Source organism: Pelmatolapia mariae, linkage group LG7, assembly GCF_036321145.2.
Source record: "Pelmatolapia mariae isolate MD_Pm_ZW linkage group LG7, Pm_UMD_F_2, whole genome shotgun sequence".
Taxonomy (NCBI): Eukaryota; Metazoa; Chordata; class Actinopteri; order Cichliformes; family Cichlidae; genus Pelmatolapia; species Pelmatolapia mariae.
This window is the reverse complement of record NC_086233.1, coordinates 38,076,359-38,086,642: the sequence shown is the minus strand read 5'-3', so window position 1 is coordinate 38,086,642 and position 10,284 is coordinate 38,076,359. Positions and strand designations below refer to the sequence as shown.

Below are 10,284 nucleotides of genomic sequence, written 5' to 3'. Positions count from 1 at the left end.
GCGACTGCGTCACGCTCCCGCCCACACATCCGCTGGACATGACCGCAAACACGCCTAAACTTTTTACGTAGCCCGGCTGCTCCATTGTTTGCTGATGGGTTTACCGCGATTGACGACTCGTTAAATTAAGGTAAATACAACCACGTCACTGTTATGAAAAAGACACACAGCTTATCATCTTATAGTTCTACAACATCTAAAATCACTGTGTTGTTAATTCGTTTGCTAGATTAGCCGCTAGCATACGCAATTTGTTGGGGGCTTGTTGCTAGCTAGTTAGCGATGCTACACACCTGTTACGTTAAGAGTCTGTATTATTAAATGATTCAGCACTCCTTAGGTTTTGTTATACATTTTTCGACAGCGATAAGATCAGCTGCTCACTCCACAGAGGCCCAGAGTTACTGTTAATATCAAAAATGTAATGCTGTCCTTTAAGATTTTAACATTTAAGACTGTGAGTCTAATGGATCTAAAACTGTTTAAATCTTCAGAGCTGTCTACGTCTACAGCCTGGTAACATGGAAACTTTAAAAACAGCAGCATGAGATTTCAGTAGTGTAGTGTAATTTGTTCTTTTCATTTAATAATTGTCCATATTATATCAACAGCTACATTCACCCTGAGGAGAAACTAGTGAGGGAGACCATGAGGACTAAGCTGGGTTTCTGGGTCCAGAGGTTTGGAGAAACTTCTTCCCTTTCTTTCATCACAGCTGTCCTGTGCCAGAAGTTCTGTTGACCCACTGAGAGAGGCATCATTTAAGAAACACCAGGAAGACCGAAGCTCATGGCATTGATCAAGCAGGACTCATCTTCACCAGCAGCTCCCTCACAGGGAACTCCTTCAGCACTCCTCTACAGGCCCGCCCCACATGATGGATACACCCAGCATTTCATGAACACTGTGATGGAGACCTTTGGTTTGTGTAATGTTATAAATACTCAGATACTCCCCAGAGGCTCCGGGCTTTTACATAAAGATATTATATTTAGTCCTGTAGAAAGTTATATATTTAAAAATATATGATCCTCTCTGGTTACTCTGGTATGAATAACTCTGAATCACTTTATGGTAAATAACACACTATCTGCAAAAAACTGTGAAAGAATTCCAGATCACAAGTTTTTAGTTTGACATACAAGTGACGACCTTTGACCTTCATCAGGTTTTATTTAATTGTGTCAGAGAAACTCAAACGTGCTCTTCATGCAGCTGAGTACATCAAGGGTTTAAAATGGAAGCTGTGCAGGTCTGAGATCTGCAGCTCTCTCTTTGTCTTTAACTTTATCAATAAAACAGCTTCAGCTTTCACTGACAGCACATGTGGTACTTTAACCTTTGTACTGTTTTCATCAGTTCATTTTGCAGTTAACATGTGAACATGTTGGATGATTGTCTGCTGTCACTGGTTGGTGCTGAGGTCTGAATCTGAGGGCAGCTCCTGTAATCACAAAGAGAACAGAATCATCACAAACTGAAATATAAAGTTTATCTGAAATCTGAAATCAAGCTGATCCTTCTCTGTCCTCACACACTCAGGATCTGAAGTTCTTCTCTTACATTTTTTCATTCTACAGTTTAATCCATAGTTACTGATTAATGAGGAGTTACTGAAGTACAAGCTTAAAAAAAATGGTGTTTACCGTCTTTACACATGTGGAGACTGAGAACATGCTGTTGTTTGCACATATTTAATAATCAGCTCTGCACAGGAGCTGAAGCAGAGTGCAGCCTGTTGCTTTTACAGTATAACACTTGTAATAAAAGTACAGTAACAGTAATTAGTGACTGAGCAGCCCGGGGCGTTTCCCTTGATTTCTTTAGTCAGGGTAAATTCATTCACCTGCACAGATTAGCTAAACGAACCCCGACAGCCGAGTGCTCATCTTAGCTAGCTAGGTCTCAGGACCTAGCTAAGGACGGTAGTTACGGATTAGCTTACAAACGCGTTTAACTTACCGAAAAAGTGCAGCGGGGCCTCGGGTCTTTCTGTCAGGTAGTCCAGTTTACTGAAGAACACCTCAGGCTGTCAGGTTAAAACAGTCGGTCGTGTCTTCGTAACGTAAACGCTGGCCCTCCTCTCAGAGCCTACGCTCTATCTGCTATTCCCGAACAGAGATACGCAAGTTTCTCCGTGACTGCAGCTTCAGTCAAAGCTGTTATGATGACGTTACACCCCAATTTAGAATCACCGCGGTAGGAATTAGAATCAAACTTATGGGAAAGGAGACCCCTTGGACATAAATCAGCGTGATAAGAACTATTGATAACAAATGAAAGAATCTTTGGCAAAAAATTATCTGAGGAGAATTAATTTATTTTAGTGTGACCCCAGTCCCATACGCTAACATGGAGGAGGCGGGGTTTATGACCTATACTGCAGCCAGACATCAGGGGCGATAGAGAGGTTATGGCTTCATTTTTGGGGAGCTGTCGCGTCGTCCATGTTTTCTACAGTCATTTCATTGGTCGTTCCCACGTGATGCACGGAGACTTAAAACAGTTCCGGCAGCGCTTACTGCTGCTTTAAATGGAGACAGTCAATTTTGGGAAATTATTAATCTATAAATGCATTAATTTATTTTATTTACACAACAAATACAATTATGTGTTGACATACATATATATGTATTTTTACAGTAGAATATATGACGGTTAGTCTGAACAGTTACTAAGACCCACTAGCTAAAAACAGTTTTGGCTGTTCACCAAAAGCCAAAACCAAAAAAAAAAAGCCATACTAATTAAAATAATATGGATACAAAAATCTATTAATAACACCAAAATAATGAAGATTATGTTATTTCAAGATTTTGAACGTCTAAAGTTAACAGTACCATGTGCAGTACTTATATCAGTTATAAAGAGAGAAAAGCAAAAGGGAAGAGACTGAGAAAAGAGCGAACAAGTGTGAGAGAGAAGACATGGCTTGAAATGAGGAGGAGCTTACACCTCCCAGTCAGCATACCAATGAGGCAGGAGAGGAACAGTGTCCCAGAGACAGAACATGTAGACACTCAGTGGGTTGTGTTTATATATAAAAAAAAATATATATATATTTCCCCCCCCTATCCATTCTGCATAATTTAACAGATCTAGCATCAGATATTATGGATTAATCCGTTGTGGAGAAAGCCAGATTGTTTCACTAATAATTTTATTGATACCCAATTGGAGTCTAGCTAGTAGTAAATATTTTAACATCAAGTTATGTTCTTAAATTATCAATATTTTTTAATTATAAATTATTCCTTGCCCCATTATTAAAAGTGAATTATTTTGTACACATTCTTTCATTGCTTCAGAAAATACATACAATTCTGACATGTCTGAATATACTGATAAAAATGAGTTAAACCATTCTGTCCTGGTGATTTTCCCAGAGCCATTTATAACAAAAACAAACAAACCAAAAACAGAGTCAAGATCCTCAGTTTTCAAATCACATTTTTTTCAGATATAGCTCAAGCTGAGAAATAAAAGGCCTTTTTCTCTTTGTCTTCCTGCAATATACAATTTCCATTGGGCCTGAGCCAAGAAAACTCTTTATATGGTTGCAGTTAGCTGAGAGTGAAGAAATCACTTGGAGACGAAGCCACGCTCCGTCAGGATGAACAAAATGAACTTTGGGAAAAAAAAAAAAAAAAAAAAAATCAAGGTTTTGTGATGTCTGGAGACATTTCCACCCTACAAAAAAAAAAAAAAAAAAAAAAAAAAACACCACAGTACCAATACCAGGGCTATGGTTCACATTGAGAAATGGCCGTAGTTTAAAATACACAGGCTACATGAGCCTGAGAGTAGGGCTAAAGCAATGACTGTAGGACAGTACAGACATTAGGTTACATGCTAGCATTAGCCATGTCCAACAGGGCACACTAGGAGGTCAAGCTCTCAATATCTTTGCAGTTGCCCTGTTTTGAGTAGAATGAATACAGAGTCTAATACCTTTTAACCAGCCATCATAACAGAAACCCAGGCAGCCACCCCACATTTCTCCACCTCAAGAGCTCCTTACAATACACCACATGTCTAAATGCTAAACGGTGCAGCTTTCTAAAGAATTTATTGAAAGTGTAAATGACTTCCCCCCCCCCAAAAAAAAAAAAAATGTTTGATTAGAATTATTGTAAAAAGCCTTCTGCTTGGATATCAATACCTCATTTTTGGCAAACTTTCAGAACTGTCAAATGTGCATCTATATGCAATTAACCCTTAAACTGTTAAACACCAGTATAGATAAACTGCTTAGGAGGAAATAAGTGGCATTGTTTAAGTTTAAAGCAATTTATTAAGTATTTTGGCAACTGGACGAAGAGTCATTGGACATACCTGAGAATAGAGAAGCAGAGCAAACAAGTTAATCAACCAGTTAACATTCACACCACTCAAATGAAAAGCCAAGAGTAATTGAACTCACCAAGAGTTAATAGGCAGCTTTGACTGGAGTTTGAAGATTGGACGTTAAGAAAGTGTGTAGCTGGTGTATGGGAATAGTGGCATAGGTAAGTCAAGAGACTCTGTGGGGGTGTAGCGGGTTTGGGCAAACACTGCTCTTCCTCTTTGGTAGCGTGAACGAGAGCCAGTAGTGTAGACTGGTTCCAGACCAGACACGTCACTAAAAACAGGCTTGTTTTCCTCACCACTGGTATCAGTGTGAGCACTTTTCCCCCCTGTATAGCCACTAGTAAACCAGTCATCCCCAACCATCTTGTTACTTGGGTAACTACGAGGACCAGCACTGGAGCCTGTGGCAATGTGGTCATAGCTGTCGTCTGCCTCATAATTTGCACTGTCTTGGGAATGGTCATAAAAAAATGCTCCCTCGTGCATGGGGTATGTGCCCATATCTTCATATTCCATATCAAATCCATAATCTGAGGAGAAACAAGGCAAGAGCCAGAATTTATTCAAGGCCGCTTAACTTTGTTCAGCTTTTTCAGTTTTGTTAGTGTTATATACCATATTCCACAGGAACACAGATGATGCTTCCAATCAGCAGACACGAAATCCACAAAACCCTGGAAACAGTTATTTCAGAACATAAGGTTTTAAGCCAATATTTAGCAGTTTACCCTCACTGCTTTAGTACCCAGTTATCTTGATACATCAGACAGGCCCTTTAAAATTTAGCTTTAGACTTAAACATAAATTACTTACCTCATTCTGCTGCAGTTTGCGTTCTGACAGAGCCTGTACTAATACAAAAATGGGGAAAACCTGGTCAACCATAATACACCAATAATCCCAGCCAAAACAATCAGCTACAAACTCATAGCTTCTACCAACCCTGTAACTTGTCCCAAGAGCTTCTCCTTAGTTGTTGCAACCTACAGAAGCTGCTTTTATATGATCCTCAGTGCAGCAGGCGCTGATTGCTTAGTGATAACAGCTGCCTTTGAAGTTAATTGCAAACAGCCGTCTTCTCAGTTCCCTCACTTCGCTTTTACCCTTATAATTGACGATCCATTTATTTACACTGATACACGGACCAGAGAACCACCTTAGCTCCGTATTACAAAACAGCACTTGAGGTTTGAGGAAGTTTGTATTGAAAAACAGTTCATTACTCAAAGCTTTTTAACACAGTCCTCGTTAGGGACATCTGGTGGCCAGAAATATGAAGAGCAGCTTGAATCTAAAACTTAGAATGAACTGCTTCATTATGACTGCCCACTCTACGGAGCTATGGTGCTTTGAATATGTTTTTTGGGGGTGAAAAAATTATCTTATGTCTATTTTAATAATAAATAATTCAGACAAATAAACCTTCATTGTTTAAACATGTGCCATGGTGTGTTCTCCTTTTGCTTGTGACGTCTTCATGGGTTTTTTTTTTTAACTAAAACTAAAATACACTATATATAACAATGTACAACACAATCTTATAATAGGTTGGGAATTGTGCTGTGAAGTCCCTGCCTCCACGTGATTATGTAATTAACAATTGGACAGGTATGTTTATTTATAGTATACTATAACTTCCATAATTATAACTATATGTAGCCTATAGTGTATTCCTTATGTACATTTTATACCTGGGAGCACAAGTGCTGATGAACTGGTTTTTATTTAGGAACAGGCAGAGCGTCCTCTTTTCCTGGCTCCATGTCTCTAATTATGACGCACACTGGTTCGATCCCTCTCACACAAAATCACCCAAACACAGCACAAATCCTGCTAATGATTCAATTCCTTATAAACCACAGAATCGGGTACTGAGGTAGTGACGTGCTGAATTAAGCTTCGGACGTCATTGATCATGTGACTGTTCAGACTAACAAAGCCCTGGCATAGTGTCTCTGAAGGAGTGTGTTGATGTTTTTTGACAAATATGCTGGAGCTTCAGCTTCCGTTACTACTTAGTACTATAACTATTAATGTCTGAAGGCTGTGTCTAAATGCTGACCTTTATGGGACTATTGTTGTAGCAAAAGGATTTTTGTGTGAGCCTATCTTAGTCTGCATGTGTGTATTTTGTAAATATTTGTGTGTGCCTATTGAAATCTGTGTGTGTGTGTGTGTGTGTGTGTGTGAGTGTGTGCGCGCGCGTGCTCTCTCAGAACTATACACATGTATTTAGATCTCTTTGTGCATTTTCAGATCTATGTGTATATAATCACATTTGTAAATGTGTGAATACATCTGTTCAGTGATTTTTGAATGTGTACAGAAATCTGCAAATGTGTGTATTCAGAATGTATGAAAGTTTTATTTAAATGGAAAAATCTGAAATCTGAAAAGTAATGACTGAATTTGTAGGTTTTGCTGAAAGCACTGAAAATACAGAGAAGTTATCAGTTACAAGTCACCCAGCTCTTCAGTTGGTTAAATTCATCAGTGCAATTTAAGTGTGGCATTGAACAGATGGTAGTGGTAACTGTGCTGATGCAAGGCAGGCTCAGACTATGGACTATGGATTTTGCCACACGTACAAGAGTGCAATCATCATCCATTTGCATTTCGTTCTGTGAGAGACATCATCTGGAAGAGAGCAAAGAACAGGTCCTTCCTGAAAAAGAAGTGTTGTTTTGGTGAGGACTGAAGGAAAAAATGAGAAAAAGGCCAGAGTGCTGCTGTGGCCAGCTGTGGAAAGAGCTCGCAAGGTCGGGCAGAAAGCATAGTTTATCAGTCCAAGGGTTTTCATCAATGGAAAAAGACCAGAATAAAAAGAAAATGACTGGTGTATGTATGTATTCCCTTCAATATACAAGGCCAAAGGACCATCATTTACATAATTATAAAGGTCTGAGCTGACCCCAAATGGGTTTTTCCAATGTGTCTCACCATTTATAGACTTTCATAGAGGTTTAGACATACAGGGTTAGACAGTATAACACAGTTGTCTATTTGCAATTTGCTAAGTGATCTATAAGTAATCTAATGGAGTTATTATTAATATCTATTAATACAAGTGATTTATAAAACTCAGTAAAGAGGAAAGCCTTGTGTTTTGTCTTGCAAATAGATGAAAACAGATCTAATTGTTCTACGGGAATGTCGTCCATGCCGAGATGATTTGACATTCTGGAAAAATCCATGGGGTAATGATATTTGGTTGTCACATGGCTCAAGTCACACTGCTGGGGTAGCCACCCCCAAAGGTAAAATTTTAGGATAAAGAAGCAATCCCAAAGGCCACAGTTTTTGTTTTGTTTTGTTTTGTTTTGTTGTTATTGAAGAGACAGGTTTTCAGTATATACTGAGTAACATTTATGGTTATATTTCTCTCTGGAAACACTGAACAACTCAAAGAAACAGAAACACCCATTAACTTCCTGCTTGAAAAATATACCTTAGCAAAAAATTTTAGGGGGTGACTTCAACATGGTTTGGTTCAGCATTCAAGGCCGCAGTCCATCACGTTGATTTTAGCAGAGCTAGAAACTGATGTAAATGAGTCTCGAAAAGTTGATTCTGTTCATCTGGACGGATCGTTTTGTGGGAGAAACGTTTCGTCACTCATCCAAGAGACTTCTTCAGTCTCAGCTGACTGCAGGTTTCCCCAAACCTTATAAACAGTACATTGCATAATGACTGAAACCAGCCCAGTGAAGGAACAATGGGCTGGGAGGTCAGTAAATGAGGCACTATTTTGATAGACTGTATTGATGTTCAATAACAACATCTGCTGGATTTTAACCCTGGAGAACCCATGGGGTCAGATCCAACCCCATTTGTTTTCTAGGGAAACCATGGGGTCAAATTTGACCCCATGGGTTCTCCAGGGTTAAAAGGTCATAGCAGGCAACCTGGACAAAGAGTGTGGTGAAAGACTGAACTAGATACGTTTATTCTGACATCTGGGACCTATACTATGAAGCAAGTTCAACATATCCAGGATATTTTTCCAATACCCTAACACTGTCGATCAGGATAAATGGTCACAGAAACATGGCTATCTACAAACTAGGTTAACCCAGAGAATACTCACATGAAAGGTGTGGTGTTGGCAGCATCTGACCAATCTAAAAGAGGTGTTTCACAGATCATATCACTTTTCTCCCACAGAATATTATCTATATGACACCTACACTAGAGACATTATCAAATGGTGATGAAATTATCTATAAAGAACATAAAATAAAGAAAATAAAATAGTGAAAGGCAACATTGTTGTAAGAGACTTCCTAAGAACAGGAGATCATTGTCGATCATAGAGCTACTCTAATGCGCAGCCATCACTTGGCTGCGCATTAGAGCTCTGAAACTATTTAAACATTAAACTTACAGCACAATAACACAGATGTGGAAATCATTCCAGTCTGATGCAGATCAAAGTAAAATTAATTTGCTTGACTGAACAGATATTCTTGATGTATTTTCTAGCTGCAATTCTAGCAGAATAAAAGAGACTCAACAGAAGATTAGAATCAAGTATAGTCAGCAGGTACAGTGTAGGCTAAGTGTCCTGTTTTAAGATCATATATTAAGGGTTATAAAACATTCAAATTGTTTTTAAATTGTTTACTGCCATCAGAAAAAAATAATTAAAATAATCAATTTGTTCTTGTTGAGGTGCCATAATGCAATCTAGTTAGAGTGAGATTTCACACCACAGGAAAATCACTGGAGTCAAAAGAGGCAGCTATTTAGTGTGGTTTAACCTGACAAGTACAAAAACGTAACCAAAATTCCATATCAAGCCTTGTAATTATAGCTTTCCTACTTTTTTAAAGTCTGTATCGACAGCTTAGTGGTGTTTTGGTTAGCACTGTTGCCTCACAGCAAGAAGGTCCAGGGTTCAAATCCACACTCTAGCTGAGTTAGCAGTAGAGCCATAGTCATGCATTTGTTAGGGTTAGGTTAACTGGTGATTCTAAACGAATGTGAGTATAAATGGTTGCCTGTCTCTCTGTGTTAGACTGGCGAGGTGTCCAGGGTGTAATCTGACTCTCGCCCGGTCCCCTCTGCAACCCTGATAAAGATAAGAGGATGGCTGGAGGGGAAGTTGTTATAAATGACAGATGACTGAGAACCTTCACAGACATACTGTTATAAATCTGTTAGCCAGACTCTAGACTTTTTTGAACACTTCAAAGATTAACTCTTTAAACTAACTTAAAATAATCATGGAAAGGATTTCCACATTAATAAATGGCATTAAGTATTTTGCATGGGTTGTATCAACTCAATTAAATAAAGATGGACTGCAGTAAATAAGTTGATTAATCATTAATTAAGTTTGTCCAACTCAAGTACATTAAGTTGGAATGACAGAATTGCATAATGCTAAAATAAAGCAATTTAATCATGTGAAAATTTGTTCCATGATTTTTTTATGTTTATTCAAAGAGGTTTTTTTTTTTTAGTGTAATACATTTTTTAAAAATACATTTTATTTATTTATAGGCGCTTTTCAGACCCTCAAGGTCACCTTACAATAACACCATTTGTGGGATTTGTGGGGATTTCATACCTTCAGATCTCTAATGTTTATCCTAACCTGTTCCAGGGCAGACTAGGTTAACAGCACAATTTACCAAAGCAATTTACCTGGTAAGAAGTGGCCCACATTTGTAACAGAACCCTTCAGAGTCTTGTCTGCATGCGTTCAGAATTTGGGGTTGTTGTGTGCTTAGCAAGCAGTTGGAATGTGTCAATAAAAAGTGACAAAACTGCATTGATCTACAATAATGCCTTCAGGCAAGCCAGTTTGCACGTTCCAAAGATCAGGACCACAGTAACAGAAGGCCCCCTCAGCACACTTGGGTCTGATTTACATTTGGGACAGAGTGAGCAGTGTGATCCAACTTGTCTCCCCTTTTCAGATTCTTACTT

The 10,284-nt window shown here is 38.6% G+C and overlaps 1 long non-coding RNA gene across 1 annotated transcript; it reads left to right on the top strand.

The window, feature by feature from the left end:
* Positions 1-7: 7 nt before the first annotated feature.
* LOC134631066 (uncharacterized) lies at positions 8-1,314 on the top strand. The gene is made up of 2 exons (XR_010094356.1): positions 8-130; positions 612-1,314. It is a non-coding gene; the product is annotated as an uncharacterized LOC134631066 (long non-coding RNA).
* Positions 1,315-10,284: the final 8,970 nt, after the last annotated feature.